Source organism: Pteropus alecto, unplaced genomic scaffold, assembly GCF_000325575.1.
Source record: "Pteropus alecto unplaced genomic scaffold, ASM32557v1 scaffold33, whole genome shotgun sequence".
NCBI classification, from domain to species: Eukaryota; Metazoa; Chordata; class Mammalia; order Chiroptera; family Pteropodidae; genus Pteropus; species Pteropus alecto.
Genome location: NW_006435762.1, coordinates 4170707 through 4197939, shown reverse-complemented (window position 1 = coordinate 4197939; position 27233 = coordinate 4170707). Strand labels below are relative to the sequence as shown.

The 27233-nt window shown below is 38.1% G+C and overlaps 1 protein-coding gene across 1 annotated transcript in view; it reads left to right on the top strand.

Annotated features, from left to right (window-relative positions):
• Positions 1-27233, top strand: part of PLD1 (phospholipase D1) — a 143618-nt gene that overhangs the window by 3981 nt on the left and 112404 nt on the right. The window lies entirely within an intron of this gene.

Genomic DNA, 27233 nt, shown 5'->3' with positions numbered 1-27233 from the left:
TGCTGATAATCAAAGCTCTGGTGATTTTGTCAGTCCTGAAGGCTTTCAGAGACTTAGTGGAAAGCCAAAAATATGAGGCATGTATTTTCTTTAAAAATATAAATGTGCATTTGAAAATGTTGGGCAGATAACTTACTCTAGTTTTGGCTAAAACTTGAACATGCGACAAATAAGTTTGGAATCTTTAACAGTATATGAAAATGTAGTCCACAGATAAAGAACTAAGTAAAAAAAAAAAAAAAAAGCAGCAGAGAGAAGAAACTAAATTCTGATCTTTGGATGGGGAAGCACTTTCTCTTTCTAAAACCAATAGAAGACATCACAAAAGGAATAGGGCAATGTTGAAATTTTTTAGGCAGGAGTATAAAACTTTAAGTACAAAAAAATACTAATTAAAGCATCATTTATTATTATGAGAAGTTGGATATTAGCAAAACATACAGTAGTAGAGGAAAATTGCATAATGGACCATTATGCCACCATTATAATTTTACTTATGACAAATTACAATAGGATATGGTGACAATAGGTCTTTGAGTTAAAATACTGGATATCAAACTATTCGTACATCACAGATTTGGCCATGTTTAAAATACACCTATTTCTATGTGTGCTATGCTTAGGAAGATAGCTGAAGGGATTGTCACCTTAAGTTAACATGGGTTTAAGGAATAAGATGTACCCAAGTTTAATAGTAGATTAATAGCACCCATCATCTGTTTAAGGTGGTAGCTCTAAAAATGATTTTAATTTCCTCAAATAGTTTGTAAATGTAAGGTTTCCTTTAAGAAGAATTTATTATTTTTATAATAAAAATTAAATCAGAAGCATCAGGTTAGAGTTGAGGCAAGATCAATTTTGATAAAGGAGAAGATACTTTTACTTTGGACAACAATCGTTTTGTTGAATTTATGCATTATTTTAGGAAATTGTCTTGATTTTTATGCATTAGATTGAAAATTTTAGTCAGATGTCATAGTTAATCAAATTATAAGGTAGATAGTTTATTTAATAAGAGATGTGGGAGGAAGCTCACTTAAATACTTGAAACATCAGTCCTGGAAAGATACTTTCATGGATTTCCAGTGGATCTTGGGAATGCTTCCTTGGACTAAGTAGTTGATGATGTTGAGAAAGTCAACATATTGAGACAGTCCTTAGAAGAGATCATTTGACTGGAATAATGAAAATGGAAGAGAACCCGAGAGTGGTTGACTTTATTCTTTCCCCTCCTTATTTTACAGATGAAGCCCAGAATGATTGTGTCCCCAGGGCTACAGGTTTCTAGTTGATCCAGTCGAAGCCTTTTGGGCCTTTTGAGGTCTTTTGACTCCTCCATTGCTGATATTTCTAACATTCCATTCCATTCATTTAAAAACATTTTAGTAGTGATGGGAAAAAAATGTAAAAAATAAGAAAAATAAAACAAAACAATTTAGTGAGGAATAAAATTATATTTCTATTTTTCCTGTGTTGGTAAAAATCAAAAGCTATTACCGTTTAGCTAATGAATTTGCTGAAGGCCTCTTACTGCTTCCACGGAAAACTTCCAACTTCACAGGCATGGTCTTTATTCTCATCATTGTTGTTTGAACATTTTGTTCTTTGCTACATACAGCCTTATTTATTGTACACTGGTTTCCATGTTTGTTCTGGAAGACAGTAGCCACGTGGATCGACTAGAGCTCACATGATACTGTACCTTGGAAATTGTTTTTTAAAAGCTTTATTGATATTCTATAATTTACATATCACAAAGTTAATCCCTTTAAAGTGTACAATTTAGTGGTTTTTAGTGTATTTACAGAGTTGTGTAACCATCACCATAATGTAATTGTAGAACATTTTCATTACCCCCAAAAGAAATCTGTATCCACTCTCCTTTTTCCCATTTTTTTCGTCCTCAAGTCCTACACAACCACAATTCTGTCTAATCCCCATTTTACATATAAGGAAATGAAGTCTTAGAAATGTTAAGTAATTAGCTTATGGTCACAAATAAGCCTGTGCTGAACATTTCCTATGAAGAGAATCATACGTTAGGTGAAAAAACTGGAAATTTTAATTTGATGCTCAAAGACCACTTAGTCGAGCATGACCCGATTACTGTGCAGGCCCCTCCTTCTCAACAGCATCCAAAAGTATGAGATTAAGACCAAATGGACTCAATGTGTTCACCTGTTTATTAGATTAAGTGGCTTATTTTTATTTTCTGGAGTCCCTATATTTAAGATTTAAATAAAAATGCTCAACATTCAAATTTAAAAACTATGTGGGAGTACATACCCATTAATACAAGATTGTTGTAGGTATATTGCAAAATCGTTAGGTTAGAGCACTGCTTATTTGGGACTTTAAGTGAATTATTTGACTTTTTAAGGCTTCATTTCCTCATCTCTAAAGTGGGGATTATAAAATTAGTACTTATGCCATAGGGTTCTTGTATGAATTAATGAGGTAATGTATATAAAATGCCTACCACAGTGTTTGATTGATGCTTCATAGATGTTAAGTGAATGTTAGCTATTGTTGTTATTAGTGTCATTTGTAATAAACTATAGAATGTTATTTGATTTCTATTTTTATAACTTTATTTTGCCCTACTAAGAATTTGAGTTGGCAAGCAAGACTATTTATGTATTATTAAATACACATACACACACAGACATAAACAGGAATAAAGAAAAACTAGGGATGATAAAGTTAGTTGAAAGGTAATATCAGAGGAAAGTATAACAATAGTAATGATTTCTAATATTTACATAGCAGATTTGCAATAGACATTTTAGTGTCTTTCCTATTGAGCTGAGGGAATAATGCCAGATCAGAAATGGGCAGAGACAGTCAAACGAGAACCCCAGGCTTGGAGGGACCTCTGATGGTCTCTAGTCCATCTTCCTACTCTGTGGCAGGAGACATTGCCGCAGATGACAACTGGTGTGGTGTTGGAACTCACAATGTGAAGGTGAGTTCGACATCTCGCAGTATGTATAACTACTATTTATTAAGCACTTTCCATGAGCTGAGCTAATTAAAACCCAACTAACTCCAAAACTATATAATTATAATGTAAAATTGCCCGCTCAAGGCAACTGGTTTCCTTGTTAGTTGTGTTTTCCAGGATGTTCTTACACATATTAACCTGAAATGTACACTCATGTAAGTACCCCTTCCCCCTTGAGAAGCAAATGTCTAGTCAGATAGTCCCTCAGATATCTGAAGACAATTATCATGGCCCTCACCCTACTTTGCTCTCTTGCTCACACATCAGGGTTATTTTTTATTATTCTTTAGATTACATAGTCTAACACACTGTAGCTATTTCTTTTTCCTGGAATATGCTTTTCTTTCAAGTGTGCCCAGTGGACTCCTACGTGGTCTTCAAGATTCCTTTTCAGCGTGCCTTTCCAGTAGCAACTTTCGTCAACCCCCAGATTGAGCACTTCCTCCTCTGGGCTCCCACTTCACTTTTCTTCACACTCTGAGAATTAATTGTTAAAAGCCTCTTTCCTCCCCCGGACTGTGAGCCCCTGATGGAGAACTATTGACCTTTGTGCTCCTACATTGCATCCCTAACACCTGACAAATGATAATTGCTCAATGTATAGAAGAGAGGATTTTGATCTTACATCATGTGGATTCCTAACTATATCTTGTTTTATGGAAGTATCAATTATAAGAAATGTCTTTGGACAAAAGATGTGTAGTAAACCTCGATTAACTGAGGACCGAAAGTAGCATCATCTGGGGATAAGACTGTGGAGGCCTTTTAGGCGGTTACTGTGCCATTCATTTTCATTTGGTAAATTTATCCATTAATCACCTGATATAGGTAAGCAAGGTGCTTGTCTGTTGGGCAAGGCATCATGATACCCATCACCTTCAGAGAGATTTAGATAAAATGCTTATAACACTAATGTGGTTGAATCACAATAAGCTTAGTTTCATAGTAAGCTTAGTTTCAGTAGTCAACTGAATGCTGATAAAAAGATACAGTCCAAAGTTATGCTTCTGTTTAAATTTGAGATCTTAGCAGTTTTTCATAAAGTATGGGTAGTGGTTTTTCCTTAATGCATGGATAGAGGGTTAATTTAAGAAACAGTATATAACTAGAGCAATAGGGAGCTGGCCTACATCTGAAGGAAAGTATGTGGATCTTGCCAAGAGCTTGCTGTAATTCATAAAACTGGTCAGCATCTTAAAGAGATTCACTAGGCCCCAGTTGGAACTTTCTCCATGGATCAGGCGCTGGTGGTGTTATGTGTCTCAGGACTTGCAAAGTTTCTACTGCGAGGGCTGGGCTTCATACTTCTCCACGCCATGGATGCCAGGGTTTCCACTTGAGTCTGAATTTGCCAGTTTTCTCCATCCAAACTGAGTCTTTATCTTCCATATGAGTTTTTACAGTACCAGACACCCTAGTGAGTCCATTTTCTTCTCCCCTCACTTTTTGCTGGTTTAGTGCTAGCTTTTCCCTCCCATCAGCATGTGCTGATGGAGGCCGAAGGGGCCGCTTCTGCTCTGAGTGAGGCCTAGCCTAGGTCTGGAGGAGGAAGAGTCAGGTGTGGAATTTTGAAGTGGACACGGGGTGTAGCTCCTGAGACCAAGAAGGAGGCTTTTCTGGAGAGTGCCGACACGGTGCCCTCCAGGTGCTGATGGCGTGCTTCCTGTTTCAGGAAGCTCTGCATTTCCCAGGGTTCTTTCACTCCTAGAGTGCTGTGTTAGAAAGTTCTCCTTTATGCTAAAGTGACATGGGCCTCTCTAGAGTATCCATCCCTGTGTTCCAGCTCCAACCCCTGGAACCATAGAGAAAACATCTACTTACACCTGTAAGTCTTGATATGTTTGAAAGGCCTCTCATTTTTGTTCAGCCTAAAAATTCCAAATTTTTTCAACCGTTTCTGATAATAGTTTGTTTTTCAGCCTTTTCTCCACCTGGTTCCTATTCTCTGACTGTCTGTGGTTTGCCTAGTTGTTACGGTGGTTCTCAGACTAAACACAGTACTCCAAGTGTAGACGGGCTAGCAGGCTGCGATTCCCAGCTGCTTTCCTGGATGCTGCTCTTCTGACAATGTACCCCAAGAGTACATCAGGTCTTTAAAGATAATAATATTCACATGTGCCACTTTTTGGACAGTTATTATCTTCAAGGAATTCTGCCAAAGTGCCTTATATATGTTATGTCATTTAATCTTTACAACGATATCGAAGTGGGTATGACTATTGTATTTCCTTGATTCTATTGTTAATGGTAAGACACACCATCAATTAAATTTCAGCTTCTCGAGGGAAATAGAGGAAAGAAAATGCCATCACATTAAATGTTGACATAAAGTGCAACAGTCATGTCAGTTTCTGAAAAGCTAAAGTGTGTGTGTGTGTGTGTGTGTGTGTGTGTGTGTGTGTGTGTGTGTTTGGGGAAGGGGACAGAAAGTACCTTTCAGAGTCATAGGAATATAGTATCTTCATTCTACAGATGAGGAAATCAAGCTTAAGGAATTTGAGTAACTTGCTGTACTCTGTAGAAGATAGAATCGGATTCAGACCCCGCATTGCTGATTGCAGTGTGCATTCCCACTATTCACTCTCCCAGGGAGGCCTAAAGTCAGGTCAGCTCATCCTGAATTCCTAGGACTTCCTCATAAAACAGCTGTCAGCCCAAGAAACCCCAGCCTGTACTTGTGCGTTTAAACCTAAATGCAGATGTCTACATGTATCCTTGGCAGGGAACAACTTTCTGTATGTCCCTTTCCTTATCTTTTTAGTGTGTTATTACTAGATAAAAGAATATAAATGTTTTTATGGCTCTACAAACATATTACTACATTATGCCTGAAAGTGGTGTATTCATTAACGATGCTGCTAGCAGTGAGGTTGGTTTAGCACACTTGTTGCAATTTTTTAATACACTCCATTACTGATCTCATTCAGATTGGGAATTTGGGACTGTTGTGGGAAACTCATGCGTTTGATTCTCTCCTGGGATTCCTTGGGCCCCCTGCAGCCCCCATCCTGGGCTGCTGACTCAGGCGGGATGGGTGGGGGAGTGACTGTCAGTGTTGCTTTGAAGTTAGTAAGCACGTCCTGTTTCTGTGGCCTCTGGACTCAGCTCTGAGTCAGAATCCTTGGGGCCGCACTACCCTAAACTTCACTCTGCTTCCTGCTTGCCCTCTGACTTTGAGCAGTCCCACGTCTTTCCTTTTCCTTTCTTGTAAAACCCTGAGTTATTTGATGCAGTTTATAGAAAAAGCGCTGAATCCAGAGGACGATTCATGACAGTAACACAACGAGTGGGTTGTGAATTAAAAGCAATTCCCTTTTTAGATCCATTGTGGTTGAAGGCAAACCTTCTAGGGGATAACTGGATGATTAATTAGCAAGAAATGCATTTTATTTGTTCTCCCTGGATGAAGACAGGGAGGAAGTAGAAAGTGTCAAGAATGTGTAATTGAAGGTTTTAAAGAAAGGAACCTGCCCAGTAGATTTCAAGTGACAAGAGGCATAGACCTGAAGAGGAAAAATAATTCCCACGTGTGTGCAATACTTTTTCTTAGCCTCAGAAAGTATAGACTAGCAAGTAGGAAATAAATTATTTCACTTTTTATATTTTAAATGGGAATAAAGGAAAAAGTCAAATATACATCTTACCCTCTACTAAGACCACTTTTGGTTATCTGCATGGCTTTTGTGGAGTTATTGGATTTTATAATTCTATTTAAACAGATAAGAAATACTGAGTAAAAATTAATCCCATCTGATGCTTCTTTAGATTCTGACTCATAGCTCAATATAACTTATATCTCTTGTGAGAGAAGGGTTACTGTCCTAAACTTCTTGGCTAAAAATATAGGCCATTTCTATCTTAAAAGTGTACGTGTGCCACATACACTTTTGAGATAGAAAGTGACTTTAGTGTTATATTGTGCTTTAAAAATATATGTTAATATTCAAAAGGATAAAGTTACCTTGATAAGAAGTGACTCCTGGGTTGTGAACGAAGGTGGTACTGTCATATAGATCTTGAATTTTATCAATCCATATCTACTCTTTGCCTGATGAGTGATTCAGTATTTGCCAAAGACTTAATATATTTTCATGCGCTACATGATACATGCTTCTAAAGACACAGGTTTGGACATTTTAGAAGGGAGTGGAACTATGGATATATTCCCTATAGATTGAGCTATTGTTTCCATTATCAGTTCCCTGGTGACTTTTTTTTATAGGTCCTTTATAAATATCTGTGTGCCATTATCTAGGTGAAGTAAGGTCCTGATACAGCCATAGCAAGCTGGCTTTGTTCTCACTGTCATATTTTCTGTCTCAAACCTTTCTTCCTGTCATTAAAGCAAGTTTATCGTTTTGGAGCTAGCCCAAACCAGCGCCTTTCAAACTGATGTCCATATGCATTACCTGGGTATCTTGATAAAATGCAAATTTTTTTCTGAGACGTGGCCAAGCTTCAGAATGATGTCAGTGTTCCAGGTCCACAGGCCATACTTTGAGTAATAAGGATCTCAAGGTTTTTACTATCAATGCTGCCAGGGAGACAGGTGGTCAGAAAAGGTGAGCAATAAAGCAAACATTAATTGGAGGAGCCTCAAATGTTTATTGATTGCTATGGTTACTTTGACGGGTGCTTAGTTGAGTTCAGAGAGGCAGCAGTGCACATTGATTAAAACCCTTGATCCCTGAAGTCCTCTCTGTACCACCCCAGCAGTTGAGTCACATGGGTACATTACTAATCTTTCTAAACCTCAGTTTCTGAATTTGTGACATGCAGATAATTTAAAAACCTACTTTATAAGGTTATTGTGATGATTGAATGATTTAATGCATACAAAGTATTCAGTAAGTGCTTGCTAGATGTTAGCTATTAGGAGTAATAATTCAGAAAACATTTACTGAACACCAGCTGCATGCCTGGCATGTTATGTAAAGATTAAAAGGCAATGCTTTAATTTCCTTTTCTTTTTTTGATATTTAAAGCAAAGTTTTATAAATACATTTTAAATGTGCACAGATAAGCTTAATTTGTAAAGAAACCATATGAGATATATATATATATATATATTCCGAACAGTCCAAATGACTAGAGTAATTTCTTTTTTTAAAATCTTTTTGGATTATTGCTTTATTATTTTTTCTTAAATATTTAGCCTACTTTCAATCATTCACTATAGAAGTTTATTACATATAGTTATCTAGATGTATATATATATATTTTTAATTAACTTTTTTTTTTTAATTGCAGAAACGATTAAAAAAATTTTTTTCCCATCTACCTCCCCCCCCGCCCCAACTCTTTAATTTCAATAAGGGATCAAATTGATGTATTTGGAGGGCCCCAGAGTCAAGATTAATTCTAAAACTTTTAACTCCAAGGCCAGTGCCCTTCCTGCCTAATTCTTTCAATGTGCTCTTTGGCTGTTTCCTATGATATGTAGCCATATTAAAGCAAACCTGGTTTCCGACAACTTTAAATAAGTGAAACCCATGTGCTGAGTCACAGTGGATTTAACATGTTCTAACCTTTAAAACCAAAGGGAGTTATGTTTTGTTTCTTGGGTTTGTGTGAGTTATCTCCGAGGATAGAAATTAAAATATAAGGGGTTTTTTTGTTTTTGTTTTTGTTTTTGTTTTTACCAGATGAGTTATTTTGCTTGATCATCAAGATCTAGGTGATATCAAAGGATAGACATAATCATTTTCTATTTTGGCGGATCAAATTCTGAGAATATACCTGCCTTCCACTTTGGCATCTACCTTTTTAAAGTGAGTTCGATAGGACTCTGTCTTTGCATGAACTCGTTTTCCTAATACAGACTCAAAAATTTGCACTCTGCTTCTTTTCCAACGCATGTGCCTGCAAAGAGTTGGGCTTTCCTAGTTTTCTTCCCTCTTTTGTGCCTTTCTTTGGAACCTTGTCTTGGAAATGATCACTGACCCAGAATTCATCTTTTCTTTATCTAATTTTTTTCCTAGTTATTGAGACTTGCATGCTTTTTGAGCTTACAATAGTTCTCTTTGTGATACCTACTTTTGTAATTTTAAAAAAAGGTACCAGTTTGGCAGAAACACTGCACTATGACTGTTGTGTTTGTGAAAACATAAACATCTCACTGAGCAGAGTTCAGATAGTGAAAACAGTGGAATTAAAGCAATATTCAATTTAGGCATTGACAGATTGCTTTTTTTAAGTGCTCTGACAATGTTTTTTCCCCTTGTTTTTGGTTATAAGTAGCAATTGTCTATTTTTGTTATGATTTTTACCACTGGTTTTCTTCAAGGAAAATTACCTGCTGTTCCTTTGAATATTGACATATGTCGATTGATTTTTACAATATTGCTTATTATTCCTGTAGTCACAGATTTTTTAAAAAAAACAGCTTCATTGAGATATAATTCACAAATAAATTCGCCCATGTAAAACATATAATTCAAAGGTTTTTAGTATATTCACAGAATCGTCTTTGCAGATTTTGCCAGTACACATTTCTCTTTCTACTGTGTGTGCCCAAATCCCTCCATATTAACATTCATTAATGACTTTTGTCACTATCTATAGTTTTGGAGAAATATAGTGCCATAACAATGAATTCTTAGAGGCTACTAACAGGGTACTTCCTGATTACATTGTGGCTTTTCATTAACCTTATATTAGTGCTGTTTTAATGATGAATCAATAATCTGTCAACTGTGTCATGTATTAAGCCTGGCATGTTTCTTATGAGTCCTCTACGACTTGTGTCCCCTAACCTTCACCCGCCATGCATAGCCAGTTTCACTTTTTTATCTGAAACAAGCGTTGTTTCTCAAATGTGACAGAACCAAACTCTGATGGTCCCATTGGGGCATCACTTCACACAGCTGAAACTCATGTGGAGATCATTGTTTTCTGTAGTGACTGTATAAAGAGAGCAGAGCCAGTTTTCTATTTAGCCTGGCATCTTTTTAATTCGTGAAAGAACACCATTGTTTAGCTGAGTGATAATAAAATAACCAATTGAAAGTGATGTTACTTATTCTCCAAAATCTTTTGGGCAGCCCAAACCTATTGTTATTGAATGCTTTGTAGCTCTAGCCTTCCAGCATCAAGAGCAGGGGTGGGAGGGAGTGGGTGGAGACTTTGAGTTTAAGTCAAAATGCCTTCACATCACTTGCCCTGTATTGTATGCACAGCTACACTGCACCTTTTTTTTGTTTGTTTCCTCAAATTTGCCATGGTTATGGTGATAAAATACAGTTGTCACATTGTAGAGAGATTTAGAATTTGGCAGGGCTTATTGATTGGATAGAGTTAGGGAAAAACAATTGCTAAGGATGAGTTCCAGCATTTGGTTTATGCAGCTGGTAGAGGATGTTTTCAATTCATTCAGGAAGGAAAACATAGGAAGAAGAAGTATTTCGTTTTGGGCTTTGGAAGATGATGAATTCTATTTTGAGCATATTAAGTGCACCCAATGGGGAAATTCATAGGCAGTGGGATATGTAGATCTGAAGCTTAGGAAAGAGAACAACGCTGGAAACAGCTACTGAGAGCCCAGTAGACACTAGTGACTGGGGATACAGAGATGGCCTCTGAAACAAGGGCCAAGTGGAAGGGAAGGTACTCAATGGTGATATCACTGGGAGCCATAGAAACACTGAGGGAAAGATACATCAGTATGTATTGTAACTGTTAGCATGAATGAGATCACTGAGAGGTGAATAGAGTGGGAAAGAATGATCCTGGGACCCTGAAAAATACTGGCATGCGCATGTTGAGCAGAACAGCCTCAAAGATTTCATGTCAGTGGCCGGAGAGGGAGTAGGAAAACTAGAAGAATGTGGGATCATGAAAATCAAGAGAGGAGACTCTTAAAAATGAATGGAGTCAAGAGTTATGCAACAGAAAGTTTAAGTGAGGTAATGGGGAGGTATCCTTGGGATTGCACAATATACAGGTAGTTATGAACTTTGGGAAAGCTGGTAGAGTATAGAGATGGGAGCCAGTTGAGTGGGTTAAGAATGAGGGAGGAGTGATGAAACATAAGGAAGAAGCAGACAACTTTCATAAGTTGGCTTTGAAAAAGGGATAGCTAGACAGGGTCAGCTGAGGTTGGAGTCCATGAACACTAGTCCATGCAGTTGAATGCTTTTTCTGCACCCATGTTTAGAAATCTTGGGTAGAGGCCAAGAAGGCAGATAGTTGGATTAGCCTGGGATTGAGTTTTTCCAGATGACTGCAACGGAAGGACAATGGGACAAGTGAGTAGAGGTTTTCAGCAAGAGAGGAGTTAGAGTGATGGATCATGTGCTGTCAGCTGGATGAACAGGGGCGTGAGGCCTGGATGGGGCTGAGGGAGTGCTAACAGCTTGTTGGACATGCAGTAGTTGCTGCCTTTCAAAGGTGTTCTTGGGTAAAAATTGCCTTCACTGCTGTTCCATCAGATAGGATGATGATTTTCTGGTTTTAATAATGAGTGAGTCACAGGGCAGATCTGTAGCCATTTCATCATGAGCCCTAAATTCGAGATGCTTTGCAGGTTTGGTGGGACTGTATAAGACCACCAATCATTTATGTTCATCCATCCCGTTGAAGTGGTATCTCTGTTGTTCTGGCTGTATTATTTTCTTTTTTAGATTTACTCCTTTTGTTAAAATCAAACAATCCATTTGTGTTCCTTCTAATAAGTAGTTTGGTTTGGCACAAGGCAAGCAGATGAGTTTTCAGATATAAGGTTTTGATGAGGAGAGTTTGTAGAGTATTGTGTACGTCTGAGTAGGAGGAGAGTAGTTTATAGGGAATGGAGAAAGTAGGGAATGTGAAATTTAAGGGTCAGAATTTGAGTCTCAGACCTACCACTTACAGAGTATGACCCTCGTTAGACCTCTTAATTGTTTTGAATCATTGCTTCTCCAGCCGAAAAGAGGGTTAAAAATAATGCTGTTTGCCTTGCAGGATTAGGAAAATCAAATAAAATGTACATATGAAAAACGTTTTGTAATCTGGAAGGCATTATGCACATGTTGTTCTCTATTTTGCCCACACTGTGAACTGTTCTAGGTCTTATTTGTATTAATTCATTCCTCATTTGGTCCACAAACAGTTACTGAGAGCCCAGTAGACACTAGGAGCTAAGGATCTAGAGATGACCTCTCTTTTCAGGGAACTTAGAATCTTCTAGAGGAGACGGAGGCCAAACAGAAAGGAACGTTCTCAATGAACTCACCTGGATGCTATAGAAGCACTGAGGAAAGGCACCTAAGCAGCCTGGGGAGGCATTCTGGAGGAGGTGGACCCTGAGACGAACCTGAATGAATGATAGGAGTTAATCAGGCAAAGAAGGAAATTGGAGGAAGGCAACACTGAGAGGGAGCAGCCTGTTGGAAGGCTGCGAGGTCAGAGAGCATGGAGCATGTTTGGTTCAGTCCAACTGAGCAGTGTAATATAATACCATCAGAGGCTTGACTATGAAGTCACAGCAAGAGAGGTGAGAGGTAGAGGGAAACATACATGTAATTGAGATGCTTGAGAATGTTTTAATGGAAATAGGAAAAAAAACTATAGGAGTAGGAGAGGTTGATAAGAGAGTTGATTAATGGAGTGTTGAGAGGAGAGTTGGAAATAGACACACGTGGGAGAGGAGAGGTGGAGGAGGGGCCCTCTTCTGGGGTTTTGGTGGGGAAAGAGGCAAATACACAGGGTAAGGTGAGGAGTAATGAGAGAGTTTTTCCCTAAAGCCCCTGTTTTCACGGTGCAGTAAAATGCACGAGGTCATTTTTTACCCCGACAGCCTAGCATGGTGCTCAGCACATTGTGGTTGCTCAGGAAATACCTGTCGAGTGATTTACTGTCATCCTGAGTTGCGTGAGAAACCCGACAGTGCAGCATGACTGGAAGACAAACTGGCTTGCCAGTCTGCCTGGTAGACGCCGCCTCTCTCCAGTGCACTGAAGTTTGGCAGGCTGTCTTTCAGTTTGCCATTTTTTGTTTGCATTGATGCAATCCAGATGCTTCTGACCCTCGGGGATGTCACAGAGTCAGGTATCACTAGAACAGCTCTGTTCCTTAGTAACCATCCTGGGAGTGGTGGTTTCTTGCACAAAGGCCAAGCTAATTCTTTCCCATTGAGGCTGGCAACCTGTCCACACCTGCTGAGCAGAGTCTGGCTGCAGCTGAGACAAAAGTGGTTTATCTTGCTTGTCCGATCATCCTTCTTATACATTTTGGATATGATTCAAATCTGCATTATAAAGAAAAAATCTGCTCCTAAAACAGACTTGTGTGAGCATGCACGGTATGAAAGAGTTCTGGTCTCTCCTCTGCTTTTTCTGTGTGACCCCGTGAGCCTCTGTTTTCTCAGTGCATTGAAGGGGATTGGCCCAAATGAATACTGAGATTATCACGTGCAATAGATGTTACTGACCAGGTGCTGTATCCTGGTTTCACTAGTCTAAAGATCGTATCCTCAGTTTTTACCCAGTATTTGCCACCAAATATATTTGCCATAGAGGTTTATTGAATTGGGTTGCATTAGCTTCTGTTCTCTCTTTCCATTTCCTCTCCCCTCTCTCTCTGTCTCTCTCTCTCTCTCTCTCTCTCTCTCTCTCTCTGTCTTCTCTCTCTCTCTCTCTCTCTCTCTCTCTCTCTCACACACACACACGCACACTCACACAGTAAAATAGTGCCCATTGATGGTGTCATTCATTTTCTTTGTTTAATTAATTTTTAGCAAATGTTAAAGATATGTGATACATCAGACTTGATTTCTTTCTTTCAGAGATGGTAAGAAGCTTAAGCTCCTGAAGTGCAGAGGTTAAAAGAATTAGGAGGCCTCAGAGGAGAAAGTGGGCTGTGATGCTAGTCATGGACATAGGATTGGAGAGTCTGGACACAAGTTCAAAACACGGTCATTCTGGGTTCCCAAGGAGCTCACAGTCCTATAAGAATGAAAGAGATGCAAACAGATTACTTTAGCAAAAAATTTTGGGTTCGTATGATGGAGACCAAAGGAATGACATATGCATTGAGTTTCCTTCTTTTCACAATTTGTTTGACATTTAGTAAACATGCCTGTTACCAGGTTTTATTTTTTCACTTTACTTGGCTAGAGTGTCAGTGCTTGATAATTGAGGTATCTTTCCTATTAATGATAGTAATAGTAACAGTAATATTTATAAATATCAATTAGGTATTGAAATCTTCATGTCAGGCACTGGGTTAAGTACTTTACATGCAATATTCTACCATCCCATTAGATAAGATTAGCTTCATTTTACAGATGAGAGAACTGAGGCTCAGAAAGGCCCAGAGTAATGTAAGTAAAGTAAGAGGTTGCTAGTTATAAGACTAATAAGAGGCAGAGCCAGGATTAAACACCCATGTTCTTAACCCAGGGGGATTAGGGTCTTTTGGTTGCAGATGAGCCAATGGAGTGAAGAGGGACAAGGGCCACTGACAAGGAGTAAAGAGGGACGGAGGCTGTTGAAGAGGCGGGTCTTATAACAGGATAAACCCAGTAGATTCAAAGTTCTCGCCTAATTTTTAATTGACTAGTATTTTTTTTTTTTTTTTAACTAGCGATGAGTTTGGAATGTTTACTCTGTATTCCATTTGGGGATGATCCAGCTTCCTGTTCCCAAAAGTTTACAATATCACAGAGGACATGAAGTATGTATGGCCGCAAGCATCTGAGATACAAGAGCCACCAAAGACTTAGAAACCAAACGCTGCAAAGCTTTGTGTTACCTCTGCCTTCAGGGGATGTGTAGAGGAGAGCCAGGAAAGTTTTAGGGGGTGTGGAAGTTCTCATTAGGCAGATAAGTGGAGGAAGTGGTGTTTACAGTGACGGGAGAAGATGTATGGGCGGGGAGGCCAGGGCCAAATGTACAGCTTAGAGTATAATTAAAAATCAAACACTCACAAAACCTCTACCCAGGTCAAGAAACAGACCTGTGTCAGCCACTCCAGAAGCCAGTGCCACATGTCCTGTCACAGCGCTCAACCCATCATCACTGCTCTTGTGTTTCTTCTTGTTTGATCACCTGAGTGTGCATCCCTAGACACTAGAGTTTAATCTCATTTGTTTGTTGTATCATTTTCTTATTTGATATGTATTTTTACCCACTTTTAATCTACAAGTTCCCTTGTATCCTTTTCTTTTCCTTATAATTTTTCTGTTGAAGAACCCAGGTTGTTTGACCTATAGAGTTGTCCAAGGTCTAGGTTTTGCTGATTGCATCCCCATGATGCAGTTCATCGTGTCCCTCTGTCCTCTGTATTTCTTGTGAATTGGCAGCTGGATCCAGAGGTCTGATCAAACTCAGGCCTGATCCCTGGGACTGATTTGACCAAACAGTAGTGACTGAGTAGAACTTGAGCAGGAGGTTGGACTGTAAAGGCATTTTAAGGCCAGATTGGAAAGTACCTTGAATGCTAGTGAGCTTGGGCTATGGTCTAGTCATTGTGTGTGTGCGTGCGTGTGTGTGTGTGTGTGTGTGTGTGTAGGTATCAGGGGTGGGGTCAGGCCTGATCCCTGGGACTGATTTGACCAAACAGTAGTGACTGAGTAGAACTTGAGCAGGAGGTTGGACTGTAAAGGCATTTTAAGGCCAGATTGGAAAGTACCTTGAATGCTAGTGAGCTTGGGCTATGGTCTAGTCATTGTGTGTGTGCGTGCGTGTGTGTGTGTGTGTGTGTGTGTGTAGGTGTCAGGGGGTGGGAGAGGCTCGAGGGGGCCAGCTTTGTAGGTTTTTGAGCCAAGGAACATCATTTTCATAGGTATCCTTTCCAGCCACATAACTATGTAGGAGTGACTCTATACGTCATAATGTTAAAACAGCAAACTAATGAGTGTGAAATCTTGAAATGATATGCAGATGATTGGATGTCATTTTCTATAGTACTATATTATAAGGTTGCTAAGAATTTCCTATAAATGCTTTGTAAGTGAAACTATGTAATAAGGAATGGTATGTTCTTAGTATAAACGCTATGGTGAGTAGCATAAGTATTACCAGAATAAGTCTAGGAAGAAACACAAATCTTAAGAAGTGTAAAAGGAAGCAATCTAAGTAAAAGGAAGAAACCAAAGAAGGTAGTCTGTTGAAAGAGAGGGAGAATTGTACTTTGCTCAAGGAAATTAAAAAAAAACACTCAGTATTTCCCAAATGGCTTATTGAAAACTGCCTCCACCCGTAGAATTTAAATAAGTATCACAAGTACTGTTTCTTAGAGTCTTGAAGAACTTCTTGGCCTCATTTTTCACCTTGTGTTGCTTCTAAAAAGTAAGGCCAGTTTATAATAATTACAGCTAACATGTACATGGCACTTACTTTGGGTCAGGTGTTATTTTTAACATTTTCTATGTTAACGAACTAATCCTCACAACAACCCATTAAGGTGGACGTTATTACTCTCCCCATTTTATAGATCAAGAAATTGAGGCACAGAGAGGGTATATTACTTGTCTAGGTTTACACAGGTAGTAAGTGGCGGAATGGATAAAAACTCAGGTAGTATTATGACTCTGCTACATGGCCTCTCAACTTGACGTCACATGGTAGCTGGGGCCAGTGGCCCAGGTGTTTCCTTCATAGGAGGCTACATATCTGTTTTCACATATTCAGAAATATCTATTCTTTCATTTCACTAGGATTTGGGTCTGAGCCCTGGCCCTACTTGTACATCACAGCTGAATGACCCGGCCCCGGGCCCCTCTCCTCTCTTCTTTGAGCCTCAGTTTATTCACCTCTGCTGTGGACATGACAATAATACCTCCTTTATAGAGTATTCCCAAGGTGAAATGAGATCAAGTACAGGAGAATGTGTTAAAGGAGTAAAATACTATGTTTGGGTTATAATTTTAATAATATTTATTATTATCTGTACTTCTGTATCTTGAAGAATTTGTGAAACAAGCTTCGTTATATTTTAAATGCTTAGATTCTTAGGATAAGGAAGTGGACTTTCTAACTTGAAGAATTAAGTTACCTGGTGGCATGGAGGGGAAGTTTTTAAATGAGTATATTAAGGATTTCTTGTTTTAAAAGTTTAATTGAAGCCATTGTGACAGCTCTTCCAGGAAGGCAAAAACAACTAAATCTTCAGTTTTGATGATTGTTTTCCCCTTACCTGGGCATCACTGTCATTAATAGTAGGAACCCCAACCTTGTAGGCAAGAGCCATGGAGCACTAGCCGCTTGGAAAGTTAATTTCGTTGTCTCAAAACAGGCCATGTTTACTTTCAGTTCCAGTATGGGCCCATTTAACTTTACCTTTTTACTGGGTAACACCCAGGAACTAACCCCCAAGCCTGGTCAGATTTGTGTATGTCAACTTTTGATGGTAAGGGGGATTAAATTTGAGTTAGGTGAGTTTGGGAAAAGCAATATGTATTCATTTATTCAGTTCCATATGTATTGAATGTTGTTTCACTGTCTGTGGTGTTTGTTTCTGAGAGTTTAATGGTCATTAGTATGGTTCTCTTGAATGTAGTACGTCATTTTTGTCTGGCTGATTTTAAGATTTTCTCTTTTCTTTCTCCTTGACTTTAATGGGCCTCAGTGTGATTTTCTTTGTATTTATTCCTGCTTGGGATTTACCAAACGTCCTTAATCTGTAAATTTATTTCTTTCACCAAATTTGTTAAACGTTTTTGGCCATTATTTCTTCAAACATTTTTTTTCTGCCTTATTTTCTCTCTAGCCTGTCCTCTTGAGACCAAATTACATGAATGTTAAATCTTTTGATGTTGTTGCTCACTGAGGCTCTCTTCATTTTTTAGAGATCTTTCTTCCCTTTTATTCTTCAGGTTGGATCATTTCTATTGATGTGTCTTCAAGTTCACTGGCTCTTTTCGTCATTGACATTTGATATTATTTTTTCTTTTTTTCTGCTGAGATTTTCTAACATTTTCTTTTACACCCTTGAACATGTTATAATAGTTGCTTTAAAAATCCTTGTCAGATAATTTCAACATCTCAGGATGAGTCTCCACTGATAGCCGTTTCTCTTCACATTTTTCTGTTTTTAGGTGACATTGTGATTGATATGTTTTAGAGACTGGATTCATTTATGTTCATTTCAAGAGTTTTTTTGTGTGTATATGTCGTTTTTCAAGCAGGCAGTTAACTTGGCTGGACTCGTACTCAAACTCTCTATTTCCTGTGATGGGCAGCGACAGAAATCTCTGTCAAGCCATTTTAGTACTATATGAGTTGCCTTGGAGCATACCCCATGCCTGCACGATTCAAGGGTCAGCATATGCAGAATTTAGCATTCCCCCTGTGTGGCTCTCTCCTTTCCAGGATTTCCTACTTCACTTTTTTGCTGTCGTGATTGCCATGAAACCTGTTCTGTGGTTCTTCAAGCCAGTAAGTGTGTGGATTTTCTCTCTGAGTTTTAGTCACCCAACTTGGCATGGACTGGGTCTGCCTTAGGTAAAAACAGTGACATTCCTTTGTCCCAAATATTGATTCCTTTTCAGTTTCCGCTTGCTTTTGGTTGTTCTTCAGGCAGGTTTTTTTTTTTTTTTTTTTTTTTTATGTTTTGTTTGGAATTATAGTCATTATCTGTGGGGTGGCTGATCTAATAGGAGCAACACCTCTAGTACTGAAAGCCAGAAGTTGCAATCCTGGATAATTTTTATGTCGTTTCTCGTTTTGTAGTTGCTACAATTCCTTGCAGTTTCTTCCCAGGGCTGCTGGGGATACACTTCTTCTAGTCTCCTTTAAACAGATGGTATAGCTCTTTGAGGCTCTAGGTTTTTCGTAGGAGTCTCGCTTCCAGGGCCCCGCCTCCCATAGTCCTGGGAACATGTTGGCTCACAGTCACATGGGGACAGAAATGTATTCACAGACACTTCATCCAAGATAAAAACGCTTTGGGCCTCTTCAGCTTTAGTTCCAGTATATCCATCTGACTTTAATTTGTTCCTTAATTCTTGGAAACTAAAAGCTTTCTTTCGTTATTATTATTATTATTTTTTTTTTGGTTTTTACATGTGGCATCAGAGGGTTATGACACTTAGCTGGATTTCACAAAGATATACAGTATTGTCTTTAATGCTAGTGAAGAATATAGTCTTTATCATATTTATACTTTTCAGCTTTGAAATTTTGATTTTGTTTTGGGGATTAAATGGAACATAAACTTTATTATTATTTTTGTTGCTGCGGCCTCTGCTTTTATCCTTCACTAGGTATTTTCCAAAAACAATTACAATTTATTTGGCAGTTCAGTGCTTGTAGTGGCAAAGAGGCACTTATGTTAGCTTAATCCATTTTGTTTCCAGACATTTGTAGCAGTGTTTTTTTTCTGTAGTGGGCAGCATCAGACTATTCCCATAATGCAACTCTGTCTGTTACTTCCTGTACTCAGCAGGGGTCTGAGTTCTGTTATGGATGCATGGACTTTGGACAGAGGTCTTGTAGCTCTTAGAATAGCTGAGGGCATAGGAGCAACTAGCATTATTTCATCATCTACTATAGTCCAAGCTCTATGCCACTCACTTTATATCATTTAATTTTTACCCTTGCTTATTTTAATAGTATTACCTCCATTTTATACATTAGGAAACTGAGACTTAAGAGCTGTAAATAACATGTTTCAGCATAAGGAGAGTCAGAATTCAGGCTTTGTAACTTAAAATCACATACTTTCTGTGGTACTCTGCTGCCTTAACAAATATTTTGCAATTACGTACATGGGTAAAAAAATGAGACTTTGCTATGTTTACCAGCAGTCGTGACAAAATTTGAGAACTCATTAGCACTGGAGAATGTCTGGAGGAGTTTATAGATGTGTTTGCCAGTTTCATTCTTTTCATAGGTGAAATTCATAGATTATCATTGAAGATGTTTTCTATGTTGCCTAAACTTACTAATGGAGGTTGTTTACCCATTCCCTTGGAGTGAAGTGAAAAAGGGAATCAGAACTTAAACAGAAAGAATTTTAATGATGAACAGAGTCTAGATGAGGGAATGTAGCTTCTACTAGCTAAAGCTAAATGGGACTGCCATCATAAGATGCAAATATCAGCTTTAAGAAAAAGAAGCAACAATAGTAGAAATTATAATAAAACCCTTGAATTAATACCTATAGCTTTGTGATCAACATCTGTTCTTATCAAAAGCAACATTGTGTTCAATAAAAAAAATCTTTCATATTTGAAGCCAGTGAAAGAAGGTTTTTCTTTAGAGTCATTTTAATGGAGATTAACTCTATTCTGGAAAAAATATTTATTTTGTTCATATATTGCTCACCCACTTAATCATTGGTGGTCTAAGTTTCCCTTAGTGAGAAAAAATGTTTATATCACTTTACTTAGCATAATTTGTCATCCAGAATAAAGTGAAGAGAGGCGGGGATGCATGCAAGGTGGTGCATCACTAGGCTGGCCATAGCATCATAAAATTTAGCCAGTTGCTTGGACACCTTCCACATTGACTGTGTGGTACCAGTGTGTTCAGTACAGTCAGGTGAGGAGGGGAAGGGAGAGGAATACATATGCCAGCTCCTTAACACCCCATTCTCACAGGTTGTATGGCTGGGTTCTCCATACCCTCTTCCACCGCACTCCTCTCCTCGACCTCAACTCCCAAGAAAGCTAGCTTCCAAGTCCTGGTTGGTACATCCTCTGAATTCACAAGTAACCCTAAAATTTATATGGAATCATAAAAGATCGTGAATAGCCATGGCAATCTTGAGAACAAAGAACAAAGTTAGAGGTATCACACTACTTGATATCAAACTATACTACAAGGCTACAGTAATCAAAACAGCATGGTACTGGCATGGAAACAGATACATTGATCAATGGAACAGTATAGAGAGACCAGAAATAAATCCATGCCTATACGCTCACTTAATATATGACAAAGGAGGTAAGAATATACAATGGGTTAAAGACAGTCTCTTCAGTAAATGGTTTTGGGAAAACTGGACAGATACATGCAAAAAAAAAAAAAAAAAGACCTCCTCCTTAAACCATGTACAAGAATAGACTCAAAATGGATTATCGATTAAAGACTTAAATGTAAGACCTGAAACTATAAAACCTCTAAAAGAAAATATAGGCAGTAAACTCTCTGATATTGCTAACAGTAATTTCTTTTTGGGTATATCTCCCTGGGCAAGAGAAACAAAAGAAAAAATAAACAAAGGTAACAACATCAAACTAAAAAGTTTTTAGACAGCAAAGTAAACCATCAACAAAACAAAAAGACAACAGACTGACTGGGAGACAATATTCACTAATGATACATCTGATAAGAGGTTAATATCCATAATATAGAAAGAGCTCATACAGCTCAACAACAACAAAAACAATCCAGTTAAAAAAATGGTAATTCGTAAAGATCTATGCACCCCAATATTCATGGCAGCACAATTTACAGTAGTCAAGATATGGAAGCAACCTAAATGCTCATCAACAGACGATTGGATAAAGAAGTTTGGTTCATATATACAGTGAAATACTACTCAGCCATTAAAAAAAATGAAATCCTACCATTTGCAATGACATGAATGGAGCTAGAGGTTATTATGCTGAGTGAAATAAGTCAGACAGAGAAAGATAAATACCACATGATTTCACTTATATGAAAAAGAACAAACTAATCAAAATAGACTGAGATGTAGAGGACAATTTGGTGACGGGGAGGCGGGGTTGAGAGGCTAGGAGAATGGGGTGAAGGGTTAAAGAAGTACAAATTGGTAGTGGATAGATGGTCACGGGATTCACTAATGATACATCTGATAAGAGGTTAATATCCATAATATAGAAAGAGCTCATACAGCTCAACAACAACAAAAACAATCCAGAGGAGAGAAGGAGCAATTAGGGGCATTGTTTTATAACCTATATATATATATGTCTAACCAATGTACTATGTATTTGAAACTAAAATTAAAAAAAAAGAAAAAAAGCCTAGGATGAGCCAGGCCTCTGTGGGGTCTGGCCAGAGGTGGGTGGAAGCTGGGTGCTGGAGCCACAGTAGCTCCTGCTGAGCCGTGTTATGGAGGCTGTGCCCAAGCCCTGCCCTCAGCCAGGAGGAAGCCAAGGGGGCAGGTAGTATTAGGAGAAAATTAAAACTACAATGAGATATCACCTGACACCCGTTAGAATGGCTATCATCAATAAATCAAAGAACGCGTGTTGGCGAGGATGTGGAAAAAAAGGAACCCTCGTACATTGTTGATGGGATTTCAAATTGGTACAGCCGCTATGGAAAACGTGAGAGTGGCAGTGACAGGGATCTCCACTGAACCAGTGGCAGAGGCCAGGGCGGCAGGTGGGATGGAGCTCTCTGGGTGGCCCACTCACTGGGACCAGCCCCGCCACTCACTGCTGGGCAGCCTCGGGAAGCTGCTGTGGCTCAATGTCCTTGATTCTAAATGATTTGTCGTGAGGATTGTCATGAGAAGTGATACATGTAATGTGGGTTTAGTGACTAGACCAGAGTAGGTACTCAATAAATAACAGTATTTTCCTATCCACTAGACCAGAGTAGGTACTCAATAAATAACAGTATTTTCCATACTTGAAATAGACATCAATTTCCCTTAACACTTGGATTTGCCTCTGGAAATAAAACATCTGTTTGAATTCAAAGATATGACTAGACGAACTAGAAGAAGCTGGTTATTACTGCACAGAGAGTAATATTTAACTCTAAGACACATCCAAGGAAATGACTAAGAAAGCTTATGGTAGAGAACAAAGACCAACCAAGGAGGTCAGAAAGGATTTAAGGAAGATCATGAGAATTGAGAAATGATTTCTTGCTAGAAATTGCTTTATGTAATTGTAGATTTTTGTTTTTAGCTAGGGAAAAGAAAGAACATGGTTTCAATTCCTGTTCTGGGGACATGGAGAGTCCAGGTTATTTAGCACCATCATCTTCAATCTTGACACCACAGGGAGAAAAGCAGTGTCAGTGTTTGGCCAAATGGAGGCTTTGACAGGAAACCAGGAAAGAAGGATAAGAAGTGGGAGTTGCCTGGGCTCTGGGGGCTTTAAGATCAGATTAGATGTGAAGCCCAGAGGGAGGGTAGTGTTTGTAAATCAAACTACTACTTCTTGGAACCTTATAGCAAGTCTACACTGTTTCCATTTTATAGAGGGGAGGCTGAAACCCTGGAGGCTGTAGTTGTCCAGCTTACACTGATAATAAAGATAGAAGAATTTAGGTCATCTGACCTTTCCCCTACATCACTGACATTTTATTCTCTGTCCAAGGCTCACAGTAAGCCCTCCATTGATGTTTGTGGAACTGATGTTCTTTTTAGAACATTCAAAGATCTAAGTAAACATCAAGAGTCATTTTTTCAGTGTGTTATTTTTCTCAAAATATATAATCTGGAATGTAAAATATGATAATATCATTTACTTTATTCAAAGTCAGCTAAACTCAAAAGTATTTATGCAAGGCTCACTGTGTCACTAGAGACGGAGTTCAGAACTTGAATCCACATTTACGATTTTTGCATTTCAGGCATCAAGTCAGTTCTGTATAAATCATTACTGTATAATATGTTTTGAGAGGTTATGTAGTATGGATCTGCCAATTAATTTCATCATAATGGAAAATGGGAAAACAAGAAATCCCCACAACTCAGTTTGGGTTTAAATGATCTAGTTATAATTCATTTCATATTTTTACATTAAGATATGATTTTTGATTTAGAAATCCATTGCATTTGTATCTCTTGGTAAGCACAAATAACATTGAAAAGACTTGGAGGATCTTTGCATGTTATTATTTAGAAAAGGAAGCAAGAAGTAAGTCAGTTATTTTCACAGAACGAATGTTGAATCTTGTTGTTCCTTTTTGAATTTTTTATTCTAGAGTATGTAAAATGAGTAGTAAAAGTCTCCTAGTGTCCATCTGTCCTGCCACCCCCGGTTCCACCTCTGGCTAGTTAAATAACTGGACTTTGGAGTCGGGTCAACCAGGGGCTGGTCCAGCTCTAAAGCATCCCAGCTGAGTAGCCCTGGGCAAGTTGCCCACCCTCTCTAAGCTTCTCATCTTAAAAATGGAAGTGAGAATGAGACCCAACCCCGAAGGTTGTTGTGAGGATTCGATGAGATCATGCAATTAATCTTTTTGAATAGTGCCTGGCATATAGTTCATACTCAGCCAATATTAGCTAATGCTAATATTTATTTTCATATTAAATAGTTGTAGTTGATAATATTATTATTGTGTTTTGGCTAAGGCAATGTTTGTGTATGTACTATCTGGAAAGAAAAATATCTGCTTCCTTTGATGTCCTACATTGCAGTCGTTTTGAAAATTAAGATCAGAAGACAACTCTAGATTTCTCTGATTTCACCACAGAATAACGAGGTAATTAAGTGTTCCCTGAAAACATTTTAAATTCTAGTATTCAACACCAGAAAGAAAAAAAAAAAAGCCTATTTACTTCCTGAATACAGATACAAACAGAGATAAAACACAGCTGCTATTATCGCCCCATGGGCACCATCTCTACTTGGTACCAAAAGAGATAATGATCTTGCAGTATAATTTTCTAAGGAGGTAACAAAATCAATTACATTATCCCAAGTGTAAACACTGAAGCCCTTATCTTGTTGCTGGTTAAGATAGGCTGTAACTGTGGCAGCTGCTCACCCACATTATAGATTATTTTAGATGAAAAAAACATGGGCTAATTCATGAAGATCTGACAGTATAGGAGTATAGATGGCCTTAGAGCTTGATATTTAAGAATGAGACCAGCAATACAATTGTCGAATGAACTATCAACACAAAGTGACCGTGGACACAAGTGAAGGCAGTGATGGACAAATAATTTGGATCGTTTTCCATTATTAAATGGTAAAGTCCTCACAAAAGCAGGAACAAATCTACAAAACCTCTAGGTTCACTGAAATTCCATGTAATCTTATAAAATATTATGAACCATAAAAATAAAAGGCCAGGAAGAAATTTAGGAGGCTGTAGGGATATATTGTTTCCATAATTGTTATGATTGTGGGGCCAGTAGGATCTTTTCCAAGGTGGTGATTAAAGTAGAGAAAATCTTTTTATGGAATTTAAACTTCATATAAAAGGTTAATTTATAGACATTCAAGCTTATAACGTAAAATCAATAGTTATGATCCTCTATAAGCGGGTTCATGAGATTTCACAGCCAGACAAATCTGCTTTATAAACTCAATCCGGACACAAGTTGAGTGATTTTGGACAAGTTACTTAACTAAATCTTTCAGAATAATCGTAAATACCAGGTAGGATTACTGTGAGTATTAAATAAAATAACTGTGCTAAAATTGTACTTAGCATGTAGGAAACACTTGAGGATAAATAAGACTTGTTTCTTTTCTAAGTTTTCACATATTTATATGTTTCTTATATCTCCATCTGAAATAGGATATTTATTTTAGCTTGATCCAGTGACTCTGTACTATTTATTTCAATTGCAATATGTAGATTACTCTGGTTTCTGTATATCTTAAATTTAACATTCATTTTTAAAATTAACACTCTGTCCAAAGGGGAAGTCATTTGGAGTAACTCTTGTTTTCTTTTGCTAAGCTCAGAAACTTGGCAGAGTTAACCTAAGACTGTTTAATCAATAGAAAATACTTAAAGACTTTCAAATCCACAAGTAGCAATGATATGATGTAATTTCTTCTTTGTTTTTCCTTGTCTCATTTCCTCTAAAAGTTTTTCATTACCTTATATTTTAAATAAAGCAAAAACTGGCTCATGGTTGGCATCTAATAAGTGTTTGTTGAATTGAGAGGGAAGAAAATAAATATTTTAATTGTGACTAGAGGCAACAGCTCCTCAATGGAGGCCAAACAGACTTTGACTAAATTACTCAGGTTAGAGAACATTCTCCCACCTGCTTCTTATATTCATATGAAAACTACTTGAATAAATTTCTTGGGATAGGAGAAGGGTTACATTAATTACATTGTAAGGGGAGGCTAAACAATTTATAGCATATTTTTATCTACAGTTAGGGTTTTAGTGTTAAAAGCACCAAAGAGATGAAATGGCTCAACCTCCTTAATTTATAGAGGAGGAAACCAAGTCCCCAATTGTTTAAATGGCTTTATCCTGTGGTGCTGAGCTGCGATAGAAATTCATTCCCTGTTTTTTTACATTCGAGCCAGCTCCTTACCTCAGAGCACTTGTTTTACTAAAACTTTCATCCATTCTAGGAGCACTTATATATCTACAAGAAAATATACAGGAAAATAAAGACTAAAGTTGAGAATATCAGCTTTTGGATCAGAGAGATCTGGTTTCAAATCCCTTCTCCATCACTTACTACCTATGTGACCTTGGCCACGTTGTCCAAAGTATTTGTCAAGTTAACCTAATCTCTCCATGCCTCAATTTTCTTATCTATAAAGAAGGGATGGCAAATTCTTGTCCTCTTCAAAGTAGAAATTACAAAACTTCATATATTTCTTATTGATGATAAATGTAATAATGTATTTAAAAGATTATCACCAAACCAGGTGCATACTAAGTGATCAGTACATGTTAATTGTTATTACAATATAAATTAGAAGTGGGAAGGAAAGTTGAAGGGAAGTGAGGTAGGCGAGGATAGTCCTATATTTTGTTAACAGTAGGCCACAAATTTGGCTCTAAGCTTCCTTTCAACAAACACAGAGAAAGAAACATGACTGATTACATAGCTCACAGAGAATGTAGTTGTCTGGCCAAACCAGAATCACCCTCTTCTACCCTCATCTTTGAATTTCCACACAAGATCTCTTTCTATTAAACATAGCAGTGTATGTTTTACAGGCTTGTTGTGTTTAAGGGTTGTTCAAGTTTGCCTGACTGTCTCTTAGTATTTTCTACAGAGCCTCTTCCCTACCTCCAGCTTTTTGATAGCACCCGTAGGAGAGAATCCAGCTAAGTGTCTTCCACTTAGCATATGCCATTCTCAGGAAGGCCAAAACCTTGGAGGTGGCCAGGGATGAATTTTGAGTTATGTAGCTTCTTTACTTCACCCACATCAGGCATTCTTTAATCACGGGGACCAGCCTTATCTTTACATGTTCACTCATTGTATCTTACAGTGAGTGAATAATGGATGCTCAGTAAATGTTTATGATGTGCAGTAATAAATGAACAAGTATGAAGGAGTTGCTAGTGTGAAAGCCCTCCTGTTTTAGGGCCTGGTTGTAACAGAAGGATTATTTCAGGCAATACGAATTTTTTTTATCAAACTCCGATGATAGCGCTCAGGG